The following is a 19,620-nucleotide window of genomic DNA, read 5'->3' as shown; positions in this document are numbered from 1 at the left end:
GGATCTTCCCGACCCAGGGATTGAACCTGCGTTTCCTGAATTGTAGACAGATACTTTACTGTCTGAGCCACCAGGGAAGTCTGCCTGCTAATCCAGGAGACAGAGGCTCTATCCCTGGGTCAGGAAGATCCCCTGGAGGAGGGCACGGCAACCCTCTCCAGTATTCTTGCCTAGAGAATCCCCATAGATAGAGAAGCCTGGTGGGCTATAGTCCATAGGGTTGGAAAGAGTCTATTAAGCACGCATGCCTTTTCCCTGAAATCGGTGAAAGATACTGCATTAATCAATCATACTTTGGCTCACATCCACGTCTCTTGTGCTATAAAGGCTTGAATCTCTCACTTCTTTCCACAGATTGGCTTTGCTTGGCAGTAACTTTTAAAAAGATAAAGCAAAGTCCTTCTTGCCAGAGTAACTCTCTTATTAGCTGTGCAGTGGCTTGTTTCATGCAGATTACTCAGCTAGTACATTCAGAAATGCTTCATAACCAACAACTCGTTTATAACGTATAAGTGTTGTTATTAACTGGACTATGACTGCTGGCCAGGAAATTTACTTGAAATCACCCACAGATTCCAGCCACCCACCACCTCTTGGTAGGTATGGAGGGTGCTTTCCAAGTGGTCCTCTTGTTATCCCACCTGGATCTCAGGCAGTATCTCACGGCCACCAGGAGCCTGGCTTTATCCACCAACTCTAGGTTCTGGTTGCCCTGCTCAGGATATCAGAGTCACTCTGTAACAGGAATCCTCTGATTCCTGATAGGCAGCCTCTCTTTCCTCAATTCTTAGTATATTAATATATCATCTTATAGCTATACAGTAGCAATGGAAATGAGCAGTTGATTGCCAGAGTCTAGGGACAGGGCTGTCAGTAAGAGGATGTCACCTCTGGGACCCCTAAGCTGCTTGGCTTCCCACCGAGGACTTCAGAATCAGTGCACATGTCCTAGATGCTTCTGACGTCATGACCCCATGAATGAGCCCGGGAAGGGACTTTTGGTGGCTTGAGCACCCTCCCCCCCACCTCTTGTCTGCTCTCTCTGGGACAAGATGCCAGGCATCTGCCTTCAATACCTTTGTTTTCTGTCCAGTCTGCAAGTAAAGAAGTGCTTCAAAACCTTTCAGATTAATAGTTCCTGCTATCATCTTGGTTTTCCTCCTTGGCTTTCTGGGTAGTGCTGGATGCTGCTTCTGCTGAATCTATTTTTTTTTTTAATTTAAAAAATTATGATAAAAACCACATAAAAATTATTATTCTCTCTGGAGATGCACAGTTCAGTGGTATTAAGCATAGGCACATGGTTGTAATAGCACGTCTCCAGAGCTTTTTCATCTTGTCCACTGAGTATCCTTCACTGTGAGGTAGGATGAGATGTGTCTTTGCTGGTTCATTTACTGTTTGCCCTGATGCTTGTCCCCCATCTACAAAATAGAGAATACTGTTTGAACATCTCTTTATCATAGAAATTGTGTCAATTTCCCCCTACTCTTGCTTACTCTTGGCGTATCAAGTGGAATATATTAGTAATGTGCTTGAAGTAATCTAATATTTACCAGAATTTCTTTGTATTTCTAAGTGAGCATATGTTTGATGTTTTATTTCATGGGATAGCAATTAACACTTTTTATATCATTCAACAAATAAATGACTATGCAGTGATTAAAAAATGCTCCTATTAAGGCTTATATTAGATTGGCCAACGGTTCGTTTGGCATTTTCCACCATCTTTGTAAAACGAGAATAAACTTTTTGGCCAACCCAGGTTTTTGGGAGAGGCTCCTCTGGCCGGACTTCCTTCCCAGTGAGACTGCTGGGCCAGCCATTCAGTGAATTTGCTCAAGTTGTTGTACCGTCTTTACTTGCTAGCTGGGAATCTAGGTAGAGATGGGATTTGAAAAGCCAGAAGTGAAGTGAAGTGAAAGTTGCTCATTCGTGCCTGACTTTTTGCCCATGGACTGTCCATGGAATTCTCCAGGCCAGAATGCTGAAGTGGGTAGCCTTTCCTTCAAAAGCCAGAGATTTGGTTTAAAGATGGGGAATACGGAGGGCAGGAAGTGTTCTCAGTTGATAGGATATGCTGCTGCTAAGTCGCTTCAGTCGTGTCCAACTCTGTGTGACCCCATAGACGGCAGCCCACCAGGCTCTGCTGTCCCTGGGATTCTCCAGGCAAGAACACTGGAGTGGGTTGCCATTTCCTGCTCCATTGCCTGAAAGTGAAAAGTCAAAGTAAAGTCGCTCAGTCGCGTCCGACTTGTAGTGACCCCATGGACTGCAGCCTATCAGGCTCCTCCATCCGTGGTATTTTCTAGGCAAGAGTACTGGAGTGGCTTGCCATTGCCTTCTCCTGATAGGATATAAACCTCACCAAATACCTCGGCTAAAAAAAAAAATATTCTCCGAGTTGAGCACAAGGTCCCAGCATGGAAAGATGTACAGGGTTATTTTTCCTGGCACTTTCCATCTCCAGCATCCCAGATGGTAGCTCCCCTAGTTCGTAACGTCCCCTGGCAGCCTTGCCCTTGTCTTGCTGGGCCTGAATCACAGATGTTGGGTGATACTGAGTTTTGAGTTAATTGGCCTTATTGCTACTATACTCTTGTGTGGTGTTTTGAATTCATGAATTAGTCATTAAGTTGTGTTTAGCAGAAGGACATCCTGGGAATCTGTGATCTGTCCAGCTGACCTTCTTTTAGAAGGATGCTGTATATGTAGACTATAGCAAATGATGGTGGGAAAAACAGAATTCTCTTAGGGGACCCTTTAACTGCAGCCTTTTTTTTCCAACTCTTGGCTTTGCAGGAGAATTTATGCCTTACTGGAGAGTTTTAGTGGGATTATCTATCAGGGTGGGATGGAGGCTGTGTTCTGAGGCTTAGAAGCTTTTGTATTATTTTTGTGTAATACAGCCACCTGAAGGGGTTGAGGGAAGTTAATTATTAGATAAATTTTCCCCAGGATGAGTCACCTCTGAAATAAATGAAATTGGATAATTGGGATTTCCTGCTTGGGGCGGTCGTTGTCAGGTTCTGTTTCTTTTTTTCACAGTTGAGGAAGCACTTGAAATTTCAAGGTCACAGATGTGTGTCACAAAACAAGAATCTGAAAGCACGTAGATATTTATGGTTTATTATTCTAATTACTTAATCTTTAATAATCTTTGAGAAGCTGTGATTTATGGTCTGTCCTGGGTAGGGGTAAGTTTCCCAGCTCAGGGTAAACACCCGGTAATTATGTGGTTAATGAAATAAGTTCTAACTACTTTCTAAAGCTGAAGTCCCTTTTTAACAAGTAGCAGGTAAGTGAAATGAAGGCACAAGAATTTCAACTTTTACTCCCTAGGGATGGACTGATGTGGTTTGGTGGGCTCATTGTCTTTTGGTACATTATGAATGCTTCAGATTTCTAGGTGTGATCATCTCAGAGTTTGAAATCACACACTGTATGATTTATGCCAGGGCAGGATGAATCTTTTTAGTTAAGTTTAGCTGGGTAAGTGTTGGAGAAGATTCTTGAGAGTCCCTTGGACTGCAAGGAGATCCAACCAGTCCATTCTAAAGGAGATCAGTCCTGGGTGTTCTTTGGAAGGAATGATGCTAAAGCTGAAACTCCAATACTTTGGCCACCTCATGCAAAGAGTTGACTCATTGGAGAAGACTCTGATTCTGGGAGGGATTGGGGGCAGGAGGAGAAGGGGACGACAGAGGATGAGATGGCTGGATGGCATCACTGACTCGATGGACATGAATTTGAGTGAACTCCGGGAGTTGGTGATGGACAGGGAGGCCTGGCGTGCTGCAGTTCATGGGGTCGCAAAGAGTTGGACATGACTGAGCGACTGAACCGAAGCTTTTAATTTTTCATCTTGGACCAACTTGTCTTGTTCACTGGTTTTCTCATACAAGGGTACCAACAGTGCCTGACATCACTTACACCTTTTTATTAACAAAAATAAGTGTTGGTTTAAAAGAAAACTTCTCTAATTCAGTGCATGGGCCAACCATTTCTGAACTAAATCATAAACACGACTTTTGCTGTGTCTTGGCTATTGTCTTAAAAACATCAGCAGACAGTGTCATACTGGTTGTGAGTTTTCTTCCATGAAATAAAAGATGAATTTCACTTCTGGGTGAGGCATTATAGTTGCCTTGTACTTTCATTTCTGGTTAGATTAGACAGAAACAAAGAGGGAATATGAAGATAGGAGAGGTATTAGTTTAATGTGACATGTAGAAAAATATTTTTCTGTTTTTTGTGGGTACATGCCAGAAATAGAAATAAAAGTAAGGAAATTTATCAAATAGTATGTTACCTGTTGAACATTACATTATCTGTAAAGCATATCAAAGGCTGTATAAAGTTGGGGCATACAGAGCCAATTTATATGCCTCATTGATAACTGGGTCATTCAGAGGCATCGTTATAAGGAAGTGATGTACTCTGTGGTGGGTATGAGTAATCTCTAGCTGCTTATATGAGAAGCCATAAATTGTTTAAGGCTGGTCCCCTAGCAAACAGTGACAATGTGTACCACGCGTTTCTGAGAAATAATGCCAGGAAATGTATGGCAAAACAATGAAGCTTAGTATATAAGCAGTTTAAGAAATATGACACAAGGAAGGTCCAATGATCTGAACAGCAATCATGTGTTAGTCACATGCAATTCATGTATGCTGGCATTGTGCTTAGAAATCTCTTAGGATGGCAGTTTTATGATATGGTCATTGTGACCAAGAATACTGATTGCTTTACCCAGTTCGGGAAGCTCACTGTGGATGTATAATCATGCAAAGTTTGGTTTGTTCTCTGCTGGGTGTGCATTTATCTTTGAGATCATGGCTTGTCGTTTTCTGCCACAGTGGGCATTGGGCATCATGGTCACAGGCTTCTTGGGCTCCACAGAGGGAAGGCTCCCTCCCACTGGGCAGAAGCCTGTGAATGCTGTTGAGGCCAAGACTGTCCCACACTGACCAGAAAGGGAAGCCGGAAGGACCTGGACTCACGATATTTTGCTGACATTGTTCAGACCTGCTGCTGGAAGCTTTAATGAGCTGGTGTTTCAGAACCACGTGGCAGGGCAGGCCGCTTTCTCATACACAGACTTCTTGGATTGCTGGCTTCCCTTAGCTCACTGAAGCTCTTGTCCAGCCAGGAGGACCTTGTGGCAGGTTTGCCCCTGGGCCCAGGAAGACAGAAGCATCGGCCATTAGGCTGGCCCAGTGCTCAGAGATAAACATGAAGGTGCTCAACTGAGCGAGACCTTGGGGCGGACACACAGCCCCTTGGTTACCTCCAGCATTTCGGGCATGTGGGTTTGTGTTTGGAATTGGTGAGGAGGTGCTCTATTGATCCAGCAGGCTTACAGCTCCAGTGGCATACTAATTTCTTCCCCCCTGATGCCAGGATTTCCTTCCCTTGACTGTGAGTAGAGAAGGTAAAGGGGGAATCATTTTCTGTGAGTGCCCTGATGTGCACGGAGTGGGAACAGAAGCCCACCTGGAGGCTCTTGCTCATTTCTGAAGCCCTGAGCCTGGCTCTTCCCTTAGGGGTATTTGGGCCAATTGTTACCGCATTTCCCACTGCGTAAATGGAAGATTTGGGCAAGTCTGGTTGAATGGTTTAGTCTTCTACAAAAACAAAAGCACTTTTTTTTTTCTTAAAGTGAAAAAAGTTTAACTTGTTTTTGAACCCAGCTTTATTGACCTAAATGAGCTCAGGCAGCTCTAAGGCTACAAGGGAGCACTTTGGCTGCAGTGAGGCAGGGCCTGTCACTTTGGAGGTGCATCAGTGTACAATTGAGGGCCCCCAGATAAGCCATCGGTCAGCCTCCCCGAGGGGTGGGGGAGCAGAGTGTCACAGTGCATTCCTGGGTCATTGTCCTCCCATTTACATTATTTTGAAAACTGCACAGCATTTAAAATTCTGCTGAAAGAACATTTGATTAGGGATAGAGTACATAGGCTTTCCCTCCTTCCATAGTGCTAAAAGGAATTTAGGAAAATCACTGTTTCCTGTGTTTAAGAATAGGGGAGGGAAAGAAGGAGGGAAAGAGACCACTTTTCTCCCTTTGAAATCAGGAAAGCAATATCTTACAGAGAGATGTGAGAGTATAAAAGATACCTGAGCTCCTTGTAAGAAAACTTTCATTGACCATTAGAGGTTTCAGTTATTCAGCAGGCAGATTTAGAAGTTTTCTATTGACTTTCTTCTCTCTCATTTGTTTAGTCTGTGGGGGTCCTGAGTTCTGGAAAGAGCTCATTGGGATCTCTGCTAAATTACCAGGAGAGATTTTTTTTTTTTAACCAAAATACTTAATTTTTTTCCCATCTTATTTTCTGGGTCAAGAAGAAGAGACAGTGAGACAGTCAAGGCAAAAGTTGCTCAAATAATTGTAGCCAAGGGGAGAGGGGTGTTTGTGGGATGCTGCAAGGAGGAGAGGACTGCAGAGAAAAGCAGGGTGGAGGACCAGATGGACATCTGTCTGTTGACATCTTAGTTCATCTGAAGTGTTACGATTAGACCTGGCCTCTTCATATTGAGAAGTGGATGTGCCTGACAGCCGTATTCCTGCAATGGGAAGATTATTCACTGCAATGGGATGTCTAAAAAATTGCTCAGTTCTACACAGCAGCCTTGAAGACCAGGAATTCTTGGGAAGCCAGGGTCTCTTGGTTAAACTGAGGTTTTATCTGAAACCCATTTGGTTTTCAGACATGTTGGGAATGTTCTTAAAATGCCCAAGTGTGCCTTGGAGTGGAATGCTCAGTGAGTTCACTTTATTATCCTTTGGTGATTGAGACATTTTTCCAATATGTGAGGAGTTCATGATAAATTCTGCCTTTCCAAACCTTTACCTAGAAATGTGTATAGTTGAGCTAATTTCCAAGTACGTATTCCTCAAGAGCTCTGTGTATTTTTTAAGGAACCATAATGTTTGTTCCACATTCATTTTTCTGACAAATTTCATTCTTTTAAAAATTACTGTGATTAATTCCTTTAATTTTCCAGTTGGTTTATAATTCTCCAAGTTGAGTATGGGTTATTTCTATAAATGGACATGTGTAATTATAAAGCAGTGTCTCTGGCCCTGAGGGACCTGTGAATTAAATGAAGCTCATTTTTGATGATTTCTGCCTCCTTTTCTCTTTCTCCTTCTGTCCCTCCCTAGGATTCAGGGTTTTCACCTTTGTCTTGCCCTCATCCAAGCCTAATCTCTGACATTTGAAATTCACTTCAGCTGAAGACACCTTCACGAAATGACAAGTTTAACTCATTCTCTCACACAGAAATAATCACAGTTAAAGCCTTTTCTTTATTTTTGGTAGGAAAGGCCCAATATGCTGCTAATGGAATTTCAGGTGCTAGAGTTTTGAGTACAGATTTTTTTAGTCATGACCTTATTCCTTATAATGATACCATATTGTAAACTGCTGTTTTAGTTGCCACTCAGGAGGAGACAAATTTCTAAGAAACTTTCAGAAACTTCTAGAAAGCTCTAGAAAGGAGCACTTTTGTTTTCTCAACTGAGACTTAAAAACAGGAATTGCTACTTCTATGCCTAGAGTTGTCATCCTGGAAATTGTTCCTGCATTGAATCTAATTTAGCAAACGTTTATTGATAGCCAATTGTATGCAGTTATAACTACTACCCTAGCTGTAGAAAAACCACCCGTTTGTCTTCTAAAGTACATATTGAGTAAAGAAACTGGGTAGTGAGTAGCTGACTGATAATGAATGATTTTTATAATTCTGGATCTCGGAAATATCTCTCAGGATGCCAGCAGGTATAATAAAATGGTCTTGTGAACAAGTAAATTTCCCTCCCCCAACTAGAGCTCTCACAGGGGAAAATGTGTATAGTATTTCCCAAATTTACTTCATTATGAAATTTTATAATTATTATTATCATCAGTAGTAGCAGTAGTATAGCATTAATAGTCCCTGGAGGGACAGTTTGGAAAATGCTAATTAGTCCATGAAAATATATTTTTGTCTTTTTAGAGAGCTCTTTTATTTCGCTCTTTTTTTTCTTTTTGGTTTGGCTGTGCCTCATGGCTTGTGGGATCTTAGTTCCCAACTGACCAAGAATTGAACCCAAGCCCCCTGCAGTGAAGCATGGAGTCTTAACCATTGGACTGCCAGGGAATTCAGAGAGCTCATTTATATTAGTGTGTATGTATTTATTATTCAGAAACAGAAAAACTGTTCTTTGAATAGTGATAAATGGATTCCTGTCCGTAAGTTTTTTTATGTAAAGGGTGCCTGTATTTCACTTGGGTACTGGTGAGGTTTTAGAGGGCTGGGGTCCAGAGATGATGGTGGTGATAACCTTCATGGGATGAACCCTCACACAGGGTGCTTACTTAAGGATGGTGTTGGGTATTTCTTCTGGAATCTAAAGCAAGAAGTAGGAACTTGCAGTTCCTGTTTATAGATGACAGATAACTTGCCCAATATGCCGCTTAGAGAGTTTTTATAACATGCTAGCCACTTTTTTTTTTTTAAGGTGATGAGATTTTTTTATTTTTATTTTTTTTTGATTTTTTTTTTAAACCACTTATTTAAATTCCATGGATGGAGGAGCCTGGTGGACTACAGTCCATGGGGTCGCAAAGAGTCGGACACGACTGAGCGACTTCACTCACTCACTCACTCAGCCACTTTTTTTTTTTTAAGGTGATGAGATTTTTTTTTTAAAAACCACTTATTTGAGATAATTGTAGGTTCATATGCAGTGGTAAGAAATGAGACCCTGTATTCCTTTCATCCATTTCCTCTAGTGATAACATGTTGCATAACAGTGTTATAGTTTCACAATGAAGAAATTAACATTGATACAATCAGCAATCTTATTTAGATTTCCAAGCGTTTACATACACCTGTGTGTGTGTGTTTCGTTCTGTGCAGTTTTATCATGTGTGACAATTCACGTGACCGTCACAGTCAAGATACTGAACTTCCTTCTAAGGATGCCTCGATGTCCCCTTTATGATCACAGCCAGCTTTCTCCCGGCCTCCCACCCTCAATCCCTGACATGGCTGCATGACTGGTGGACCACAGAGGGCACCCGTGTGTGCCTGACCCTTAGTCCTGGCTCCTCTCACTCCACCCTTGACTTTTCTCTAGGGATTCACATTCTGTTCTTTCACATACACAGTTCTCCTTTTCTTTCCTTAGTATCCAAAATTAGAGTTCTTAGGCTTTTTTCTTTAAAAAAAAAAAAAAATTGTAATTTTTAAGAAAGAAAATTGAATCACACTATTATTTTGCAAGTGTGGAGACCGGTTATTTTTTCCCCCTCCAGCTCTGTTTTGAGCTTGCCTCCATTTTTGAAGATTTTTTTTGCTGACCTCCCACTAGCTTGACACCAGAGCGCACACAAGGAGGATGGTGGTGACTTTAGGGGATAAAGGTAGAGATTCCTGCACGCCATTCCTTGAATTCATATAAAGGCATCTTTACTTCAGCATCTCTGAGTGCTGTACTAGCTTTGGTTGCTGTGGTGCTAAGCATACTCCCAGAGCCCTAGGGATTTAACTCGCTGCAGACTAGAAGCTGTCAGTACACCTAGGGATGCAGGGAAGCACAGCACATACATTTCTATGAATCACAATCATGTCAGAGGCTATGTACATTTAAGAGAAAACTCCAAAACTGGAAACAGTGAAGTCTTTTGAAATCTCTATGTGGGATACAGTTAAAAAAACAAACAAACAAACCAAAACACAGAATTATGGAACAGTTAGCCAAATGTAGATTTTTGCTTATTGAACCCACCAAGCATACTCCTCATTCGGGTCTTTGAACTAGCTGTTCCCTCTGTGCCTGGAAAGCTTTTTTTTCCAGAATTCCACCTGGCTTGGCTCCTTCCCTCCACCTTCTTTAGGTCTCTGAGCAATGTTACCTCTTCCCTGTAGTGAATTACACCAACCCCACCCCATTCTCCTTACTTTTTCTCCATCCCACTTTGATCACCATCTACCATGTCCAATGTCTTATTTATGTGACTGTATTCTTTTCCCCCTGGTAGAACGTGAGCCTCCTGAAGGCAGGAATTTTTGCCTATTTTGTGCATTGCTGTATCCCTAGCATCTTATAGAATAGTGCCTGCACATATGAGATAATGGATATTCTTCAGATGCATGTTTTCAAGAGTAAAGGTTTGTTTAAGTTGTAGGACACAAAAGAATAATCATATCTGTGTAGGTCAGCTCCTGATAAAGATGCTCATTTAAAAATGTTGAGTCAGTTTAGTACAAGTGTATACTTTGCTTGCCTACGTAGAACAAGTTTCTAGCAGTGACTTTTCTGTTGGAAAATGATTGACTTTGGGGGAGCTCTTGCAGATGTAAAGGAAATTAACCATCCGATCTAGGTAATTGAACCTTGCAAACTACCCTGGAAGTGTTTATCCTTCTGCCGAACTGAAGCATGAGTTCAGTGTTTGCATAACCACCTGTGTAATTACTCACATTAGCATTCCAGCATGTATTGGGTGAGCTACACTCTTCAATTTTGCAATGAAAGTATTTGCACATGTTGGCTGCTACTGTGCAAAGTGGGTTTTTGTACATTCTGGAAGCCTGTGTCACTGTTTTGATCTGGGGGGTGTGGTCTAGTGGTGTAGAGCATTTGCTTTCTGGGTGAAAAGAGAATCCATGATGGAAGCAAACTTTTGGTTTCAGTTTTTCTTTGGGGGCTGTTTCTGTTAGTTCTAGGAATGGAAAAAAGTAAATATTGCTCTAAAACTGAACTGAAGTCGCTCAGTCGTGTCCAACTCTTCTCAGCCTCATGGATTGTTGCCTGCCAGGCTCCTCCGTCCATGGGATTTTCCAGGCAAGAGTACTGTACTGAGTTGCCATTTCCTTCTCCAGGGAATCTTCCTGACCCAGGGATTGAACCCAGGTCTCCCACATTGTAGGCAGATGCTTTACCATCAGAACCACCAGGGAAGTAAATATTGCTCTAAGGATACTTTATATAAATATATTGTGGTTGAAAAAATACAATGTTGTTTGTACAGCAACATTGTAGGGTAGGGTAGGGTTGGAAGCTTCTGGGCCAGATGAATGTCTGGTGGTTTGGGGAGCAGTTTGGAGGGAGGCACTGGCTGGGGAGCAAAAAGGGGATGTAATGTGGCTGGAAAAGGCCTCCTTGGGGAGACGTACCGTCTCCCGCCAGTTCCCGTAGGACTGGGAGCTCTGTGGTGTGGCTGTATGGGTGCTTCCTGTTACCTCACCCTGTATGAGTTGAGAATGTTAGGAGGAAGCAGAAACACTAATTCGGAAAGTTACATGGACCCCAATGTTCACGGCAGCATTACTGACAATTGCCAAGATACGGAAGCACCCTAAATGCCCATCGATAGATGAATGGATAAAGAATATAGAGTATGTCTACACAATGCAGTATTACTCAGCCCTAAAAACGAATGAAATAATGCCATTTGCAGCAATATAGATGGACCTAGAGATGATCATACTAAGTGAAGTACGTCAGATAAAGACAAATACTGTATGCTTTCGCTTACATGCAAAATCTAAAAAAGAAATCAGTTAAAGCAGACTCATGGGTACAAACTAGTGGTTACCAGAGGGGAGAGGGCTGGCAGGAGGGGCACGATGGGGGAGGAGGTACAAACTACTCGGGATAAATAAGTTACATGTATGTAATGTCCATCTCAGAGAATATAATCAGTATTTAATAATTATATGTGGAGTATAATCTATAAAAACGTTGAATTAGCGTCTTGTGCACCTGAAACTAACATGATATTGTAAGACAACGATACTTCAGTTTAAAAAATGTCAAAAGAGAAAGGTTGGAGAGGGAAGAGTTAAGGGAGAACGTTAAGGCAGCAAGAAAGTAATTCATTTTTTTGAGACAGGCGCCCACGTGTGAACACTTGGCTCTCAAACAACTCACACTTTCCTTCATTATCCACAGACACCCCCAAACCACCTTTCACGTACTGGATTCTGACTTTTTTTTTTTTTTTCTGATTCTGACTTTTCTGTATCAGCCAAACATTAAAGAAAATTCTGAGTACAGCTGTGAGGGAAATTCAGGCAGTTCAATCATTCAGTGTGCTGGAAGCACAGAGTCCTGATGTTCATGCGAGCTGACTGGAACACCTTTCCTTTGTTAGTAAAGTTATTGCTAACTTTAAATAACTAATAGGGGTCAGATGCCACTTAATTAATTTCTGAGCCTAGTCAGCTAGCTGTCCTTTCCCCAAGGGAAATAAGCTCAGCTGAGTTACTTAAATCACACTTTTCCCATTTCTTGAAGTCATTTCCATTACCCTGCCCTAGAAAAAGTAGGCGGCTGCAGAGAGGAGGTTGAGACAGAATTATAAGACCATTTGCGTTAAATGAGCTCAGTGCACCACTCTTCGAGATCCTTGAGCAGACAGCTAACATCTCCTAATAAGCACCAGCTGCATACAGATCCAGGTTTTCCAATGAAACCAAAGTGGGCTGTTTGCAGAGATGAAACAGACAAGACTTGACAATCTCACAGAACACTCGACGCAAAATGACGTGGTAGAACCAGGAACATGAGAACAGTCTGATAATCTGTGAATCTTCCCACTGAAGTGTGTGAATTCTATAGTTTTAAGTCCTCTGCCCACTCTTCAGAAATGGTCAAAATATCTAGACGTGGAATTAAGGAGACTTCTGCAATGTCTACAACCTTATTTCACATATGTATATCACTGTCTTTTGTCCCAGGCTCCCATTTCTTGACCCAAATTTTTAATCAGCCACAATATGTTACATGGGATGGTACAGCTATTGGATTATAGTAAGGAATTATAATAAAGCATTCTTTTAGGAGGGTTTTAGTTTTTTGCCATCTTAACAGGAAAAATTTCATATGGTCCTATTTGCTAGTTATTTTGGCTGAATTTTAAAAATCCTTACAAGGATTATACATTCTTTCTATTTTTGCTACAGTGGAGGAATTCAAGTAGTGTAGTTTATCTGAATTTTTAGGAGCCCCTTCTTGGGCTCCAATGCCTAAGTCTGGTGTTCATACAGGGCCTTTGGGAAAGGCTAGATTTAAATATTGGGTGGGTATGTCTTGAACCCTGTTCTGGGGAACTCTTCTTGCAAGTCTCAGATGGAGGAACTCACAACAACTAGTTTTACCCAAAAGCCGGGCCCCAGGCTTAGATGCCAGTAGAGCAGGGCTTAGTGCCTTGGGTTTTAGTTTCAGTCTCATTCCATGGATCATTCTCGCCGTTTACTTAACATTGAGTGTCATGCTGTATTTTGAATTTGCCCCCCACCTCCCCCACCCCCAGCCCAAGTTATTTCAGAAATTACCACAGCTGCTTCTCGGTTATTCGAATGCTTAACACTCCTATTTCCACAGGAGTTGTTAACCCCACAGCTGTCCGGGGGCAGCTTCACCCCCACCATCACCCCATCCCATCTGCCACCTCTCACTGCTTCCTCACTTGCTACACTTCGAGGTGGCAAATTCCCAAATGAGCCACTGACTTCCCGCCTTTACAGGGGGCTGGGCCTTAGGTTCATAGTAACTTCTTTCACTGGAAGGACTTTCTTTGGCTGGGACCCCCACCCTGGGGCACTGCTGCCTCTCAAGGACGTGCTTTGTACGGTGGGTGTTGATTCTTCCACTCGGCTTGGAAACTTTTGCAAGGAAACCAAAAGGTGCCTTTAGCTTAAGCAGCTGTGGCTCCCCCTCCCACTCACCCCCTCGTTTTTCAAACTCAGAATCTTGTTAGAACATGGGAAGGTCACAAAGTTTCATCCGTTTCTGAAGGATGTGGCTCACCTTGGATGCCCGTCTTCCCAACACTGTTTCCAGTCTCGGTCTTTTTCCAGATGGGTAGCGTCCACAGGGAGCTGTTTTATCCTGGCCACCTCTTCAAAGCTTAGCAGACTCTCTCTCCAGTGCTCCCTCAGCAAGCTGTTACAGTAATCAGAAAAACAAGCTCATTAAATTAAGAATTGAATGCTCAGTGTCTCTTTCCTTGCCAACCTCATTAGAAAACAGCGATAAAGTATGGATGCATATAATTACATGATGCATATAATTAAACACTTGAAATCAGTTCAAGAGGGGACCTTTATAATGCTTTTCTAACTGTGGAATTTTCATGTCAGAGTGGGGAGCTAGGTGTCTCTGTTGTACTTAATCCCTCATCTCACTGCGGGTAGGAGGGAGGAGGTAAAGGAGAGGACAGCGTTCATTTTGACCACAGCTCCAAGGTCCCATCAGAGTCATTTTGTTACCCATGGAGTACACTGGAACAGACCTACTCCCCCGTAATTGTGTTTATTTTTGACTGTGTGTAGTTTGATGATTAGCAGTCATCAAAGATAAAGATGTGCATGACTTGGCTATTCTAAAGAAGCATGGAAGATGATTGTTAACTGTGTGATGTGCTTGCTCACAGGAATGAAAAATAGGGATATTCGGTATTTTGTGCTATCCCCATGGAGTCATGTGGGTACTCAATTTTTGAGGGATGAAAGAGCACTAGGAGATTCATCTGTCTCACAGGTCTCCCACCCTGTGGGCTCTTCTCAGGTAGGAAGACTAAAGGACTAGCTAAGGGTTGAACTAGACTTTTGGTCCACAAAGCAGGTTTCATTGAGTACCTTCTAGGTGAGAGTTGTTCGGTTCCTCAATCCTGTCTGACACTTGGCGACCCCATGGACTGCCGCACACCAGGCCGTCTTTCGCTATCTCCTGGAGTTTGCTCAAACTCATGTTCACTGAGTCGGTGATGCCATCCAACCATCTCATTCTCTGTCATCCCCTTCTCCTCCTGCCTTCCTTCAATCTTTCCCAGCATCAGGGTCTTTTCCAGTGAGTTGGCTCTTCACATCAGGTGGTCCGAGTATTGGAGCTTCAGCTTCAGCATCAGTCCTTCCAAGGAATATTCAGGGTTGATTTATTGGGGCAGGCATCACTAATTGACTAGTTTGATGTCCTTGCTGTCCAAGAGACTCTCAAGAGTCCTCTCCAGCACCATAGTTCGAAGGCATCAATTCTTCAGTGTTCAGTCTTTTTTATTGTCCAGCACCATAGTTCGAAGGCATCAATTCTTCAGTGTTCAGTCTTTTTTATTGTCTAGCTGTACATGACTACTAGAAAAACTGTAACTTTGATTATATGGACCTTTGTCGGCAAAGTAACATTTCTGCTTTTTAATATGCTGTCTAGGTCTGTCATAACTTTTCTTCCAAGGAGCAAGTGTCTTCTAATTTCATGGCTGCAGTCACCATCCACAGTGATTTTGTAGCTCAGGATAAGAAAGTCTGTCACTGTTTCCACTGTTTCCCATTTATTTACCATCAAGTGATGGGACTGGATGCCATGATCTTAATTTTCTGAATGTTGAGTTTTAAGCCAGCCTTTTCACACTCCTCTTTCATTTTTATCAAGAGATCTTTAATTCCTCTTCACTTTCTGCCATTAAGGTGGTATCATCTGCATATCTGAGGTTATTGATATTTCTCCCGGCAATCTTGATTCCAGCTTGTGCTTCATCCAGCCCGGCATTTTGCATGATGTACCCTGCATATAAGTTAAATGACCAGGGTGACAATATACAGCCTTGATGTACTCCTTTCCTGATTTGGAACCAGTCTTTGTTCCATGTCCAGTTCTGACTGTTGCTTTTTGACCTGCATACAGATTTCTCAGGAGGCAGGTCAGGTGGTCTAATATTCCCATCTCTTTAAGAATTTTCCACAGTTTGTTGTGATCCATACAGTCAAAGGTTTTAGTGTAGTCAGTGGAGCAGAAACAGATGTTTTTCTGTGATTCCTTTGCTTTTTCTATGATACAGTGGATTTTGGCAATTTGATCTGTGGTTTCTCTGCCTTGGTTCACATACTGTTGAAGCCTTGCTTGAAGGATTAACTTGCTAGCATGTGAATTGAGCTCAATTGTGTAATAGTTCGAACATTCTTTAGCATTGCTCTTCTTTGGGATTGTAATGAAAACTGACCTTTTCCAGCCCTGTGGCCACTACTGAGTTCTCTAAATTTGCTGGCATATTGAGTGCAGCACTTTCATAGCATCATCTTTTAGGATTTGAAAAAGCTCAACTGGAATTCCACCACCTCCACTAGCTTTGTTCATAGTAATGCTTCCTAAGGCCCACTTGACGTCACATTCCAGGATGTCTGGCTCTAGGTGAGTGATCACATTATCGTGGTTATCTGGGTCATAAAGTTCTTTTTTGTATAGTTCTTCTGTGTACTGTGTATTCCTGTCACCTCGTCTTAGTATCTTCTGCTTCTGTTAGGTCCATACCATTTCTGTCCTTTATTATGCCTATATTTACATGAAATATTCCCTTGGTATCCCTAATTTTCTTGAAGAGATCTCTAGTTTTTCCTATTCTATTATTTTTCCTCTATTTCTTTACATTGATCACTGAGGAAGGCTTTCTTATCTCTCCTTGTTATTCTTTGGAACTCTGCATTCAGATGGGTATAGTTTTCCTTTTCTCCTGTATCTTTCACTTCTCTTCTTTACTCAGCTATTTGTAAGGCCGCCTCAGACAACCGTTTTGCCTTTTTGTATTTCTTTTTCTTGGAGATGGTCTTGATCACTACCTCCTGAACAATGTTATGAACCTCTGTCCATAGTTCTTTAGGCACTCTTTCTATCAAATCTAATCCCTTGAATCTGTTTGTCACTTCCACTGTATAATCCTAAGGGATTTGATTTAGGTCATACCTAAATGATCTAGTGGTTTTCCCTACTTTGTTCAATTTAAGTCTGAATTTTGCAATAAGGAGTTCATGATCTGAGCCACAGTTAGCTCCTGGTCTTATTTTTGCTGACTGCATAGGGCTTCTCCATCTTCGGCTACGAAGAATATACAATCAATCTGATTTCAGTATTGACTATCTGGTGATGTCCATGTGTAGAGTTGTCTCCTGTGTTGTTGGAAGAGGGTGTTTGATATGACTGGTACATTGTCTTGGCAAAACTCTGTTAGCCTTTGCTTGCTTCATTTTGTATTCCAGGGCCGAACTTGCCTGTTACTCCAGGTATCTTTTGCCTTCCTACTTTTGCATTGCAGTTTCCTATGATGAAAAGGACATTCTTTTTTTTTTTTTTTTTTTTTGGTGTTAGTTCCAGAAGGCCTTGTAGGTCTTCATAGAGCCGTTCAGCTTCTTTGGCATTAGTGGTTGGGGCATAGACTTGGATTACTGTGATTTTGAATGGCTTGCCTTGGAAACGAACAGAGATCATTTTTTCGTTTTTGAGATTGCATCCACGTACTGCATTTTGGACTCTTTTGTTGACTGTGAAGGCTACTCGAATTCTTCTAAGGGGTTCTTGCCCCAAGTAGTAGGTATAATCGTCATCTGAATTACATTTGCCCTTTCCTGTCCTTGTAGTTCACTGATTCTTAAAATGTTGATGTTCACCCTTGCCATCTCCTGTTTGACCACTTTCAACTTACCTTGATTCATGGACTTCACATTCCAGGTTCCTACACAATATTGTTCTTTACAGCATTGGACTTTACTTTTACCATCAGACTCATCCACAACTGGGCATTGTTTTTGCTTTAACTCAGATTCTTCGTTCCTTCTGGAGCTCTTTCTCTACTCTTCTCCAGTAGTGTATTGGAACCCTGCTGGCCTGGGGGCTTCATATTTCATTGTCATGTCTTTTTGCCTTTTCATACTGTTCATGGGATTCTTAGGGCTTCCCCCATGGCTCAGGGGGTACAGAATCTGCTAGCAATGCAGGAAACACAGGAGACCCGGGTTCAATTCCTGGGTTGGGAAGATCCCCTGGAGAAGGATATGGTAACCCACTCCAGTATTCTTGCCTTGAGAATCCCACGGACGAAGGAGCCTGTCAGGCTATAGTCCAAAGCATTGCAAAGGGTCAGACACGACTGAGCGACTACACACACATGGGGTTCTCAAGGTGAAAATGCTGAAGTGGTTGGCCATTCCCTTCTCCAGGGAACCATGAGTTGACAGAACTCTCCACCACGACCCATCCATCTTGGGTGGCCCTACGTGGCGTGGCTCATAGTTTCAGGGAGTTAGACAAGGCTGTGACCCATGTGATCAGTTTGGTTAGTTTTCTGTGACCGTGGTTTTCATTCTGTCTGCCCTCTGATAGATGAGGATAAGAGGCTTGTGCAAGCCTCCTGATAGGAGGGACTGATTATGGAGAAAACTGGATCTTGTTTGGTCTTGGACCAAACTATGGTAGGGGTAATGGTTGTAATGGTGACCTCTTTCAAAAGAATTTATGCCAGCATGTTGTGCCTCACAGGACTGTTCTAGTCAGTGCCCCTGACTCCACGGCAGCCACTGTCGACCCACGCCTCCACCAGAGACTCCCAAACACTCACAGGTTAAGTCTGGCACAGTCTGGTGTGGGGTCACTGCTCCTTTCTCCTGGGTCCTGGTGTGCACAAGGTTTTGTTGTTCCCTCCAAGACTCTGTTTCCTCCAGTCCTGTGAAAGTTCTGTAATCAAATCCCGCTGACCTTCAAAGTCAGATTCGCTGGGGATACTCAGTCCCTTTGCCAGATCCCCAGGTTGGGAAGTATGTTGTCGGGCCTAAAACTTTGCAGCAGTGCAAGAACTTCTTTGGTATAATTATTCTCCGGTTTGTGAGTCACCCCTCTGCCCCCACCACCAGTGGCTCTATAGTGGGGCTAATGGGGACCTCCACTGGATGAGAGTTAGAGAATTATTTAAGGACCTTGGAATCAGACCCCTGTCAGAATCCTGGCTCAGCTTATGTGGCCTCCAGCAAATTTAACTCTCTTGTCTTAGCTGCCTCATTTGTAAAACTGGAAAATGGTGATAATGCCTACTCATAGGATTGTTTTGAGAGTTGAATACAGTGATGCCTACAGAGCACTTAGCACAAGGCCTGACACACTTGAGTGCTGTTTATTGTTAGTGTCACTACTGACTGAGGTGTGGAGAAAACATGTCATGTGAGTCCAGTGGAGGCATGAGACATATGTATGGTTTTAGGAAAGGGAGAAGGGAGTGCTAACCTGCTGTGATATTGGAGAGACTTTATGGAGGAGTTGGGGTTGGGGCCACCATGTTGCACAACTCCGTGAGTACCCTTCGTACCATCATCTTTATGAATGGATCCCTCTCTGTGTGGTACAGCTTTGCTGGTTGGGATTATGAATGAGACCATGAAGGATGGGTGGCATTTGAATGGATAAAAGAGGGATGAGGGTGGACTTGGTAGAAATAAACAAGGTTCTTTCAGAGGAAGGTGAGGCCTGCAGCTGGTAAGAGAGCTATTGGCATTGAGGATGAGTAGGCAGGAGGTGAGATCTGACTTCGCTTCTTTGCAGTTACAGAAAGCTGGGTGGAGGGAACCTTCTGGTGTGACGGGTAGCGATCAGGGTGAAAACACCAGGACCCAGGAGAAAGGAGCAGTGACCCGACAACAGACTGTGCCAGATTTAACCTGTGTGTGTTTGGGAGTCTCTGATGGAGGCGTGGGTTGACAGTGGCCGCCATGGATCCTGGTATGCACAAGGTTTTGTTGTCCCCTCCAAGAGTCTGTTTCCTCCAGTCCTGTGAAAGTTCTGTAATCAAATCCCGCTGACCTGCAAAG

The 19,620-nt window shown here is 42.8% G+C and overlaps 2 protein-coding genes across 23 annotated transcripts in view; one reads left to right on the top strand and one right to left on the bottom strand.

Annotated features, from left to right (window-relative positions):
• CARMIL1 (capping protein regulator and myosin 1 linker 1) overlaps window positions 1-19,620 on the top strand; it is a 307,540-nt gene that overhangs the window by 69,373 nt on the left and 218,547 nt on the right. The gene's annotated exons all lie outside the window — the stretch shown is intronic.
• The window catches only part of LOC147347588 (cytidine monophosphate-N-acetylneuraminic acid hydroxylase), a 291,879-nt gene that overhangs the window by 245,693 nt on the left and 26,566 nt on the right, over window positions 1-19,620 (bottom strand). The window contains exon 2 of the mRNA XM_086369953.1: window positions 13,808-13,942. The gene's annotated coding sequence lies outside the window, so the exon portion shown is untranslated. The remainder of the gene's footprint in view (window positions 1-13,807; window positions 13,943-19,620) is intronic.

The sequence above is a fragment of the Bos grunniens genome, chromosome 23, assembly GCF_055505025.1.
Source record: "Bos grunniens cultivar Pamir isolate PY7600 chromosome 23, Bosgru_T2T1.0, whole genome shotgun sequence".
Classification (NCBI taxonomy): Eukaryota; Metazoa; Chordata; class Mammalia; order Artiodactyla; family Bovidae; genus Bos; species Bos grunniens.
The sequence above is the reverse complement of the archived record's forward strand: the minus strand, read 5'-3'. Positions and strand labels throughout refer to the sequence as shown.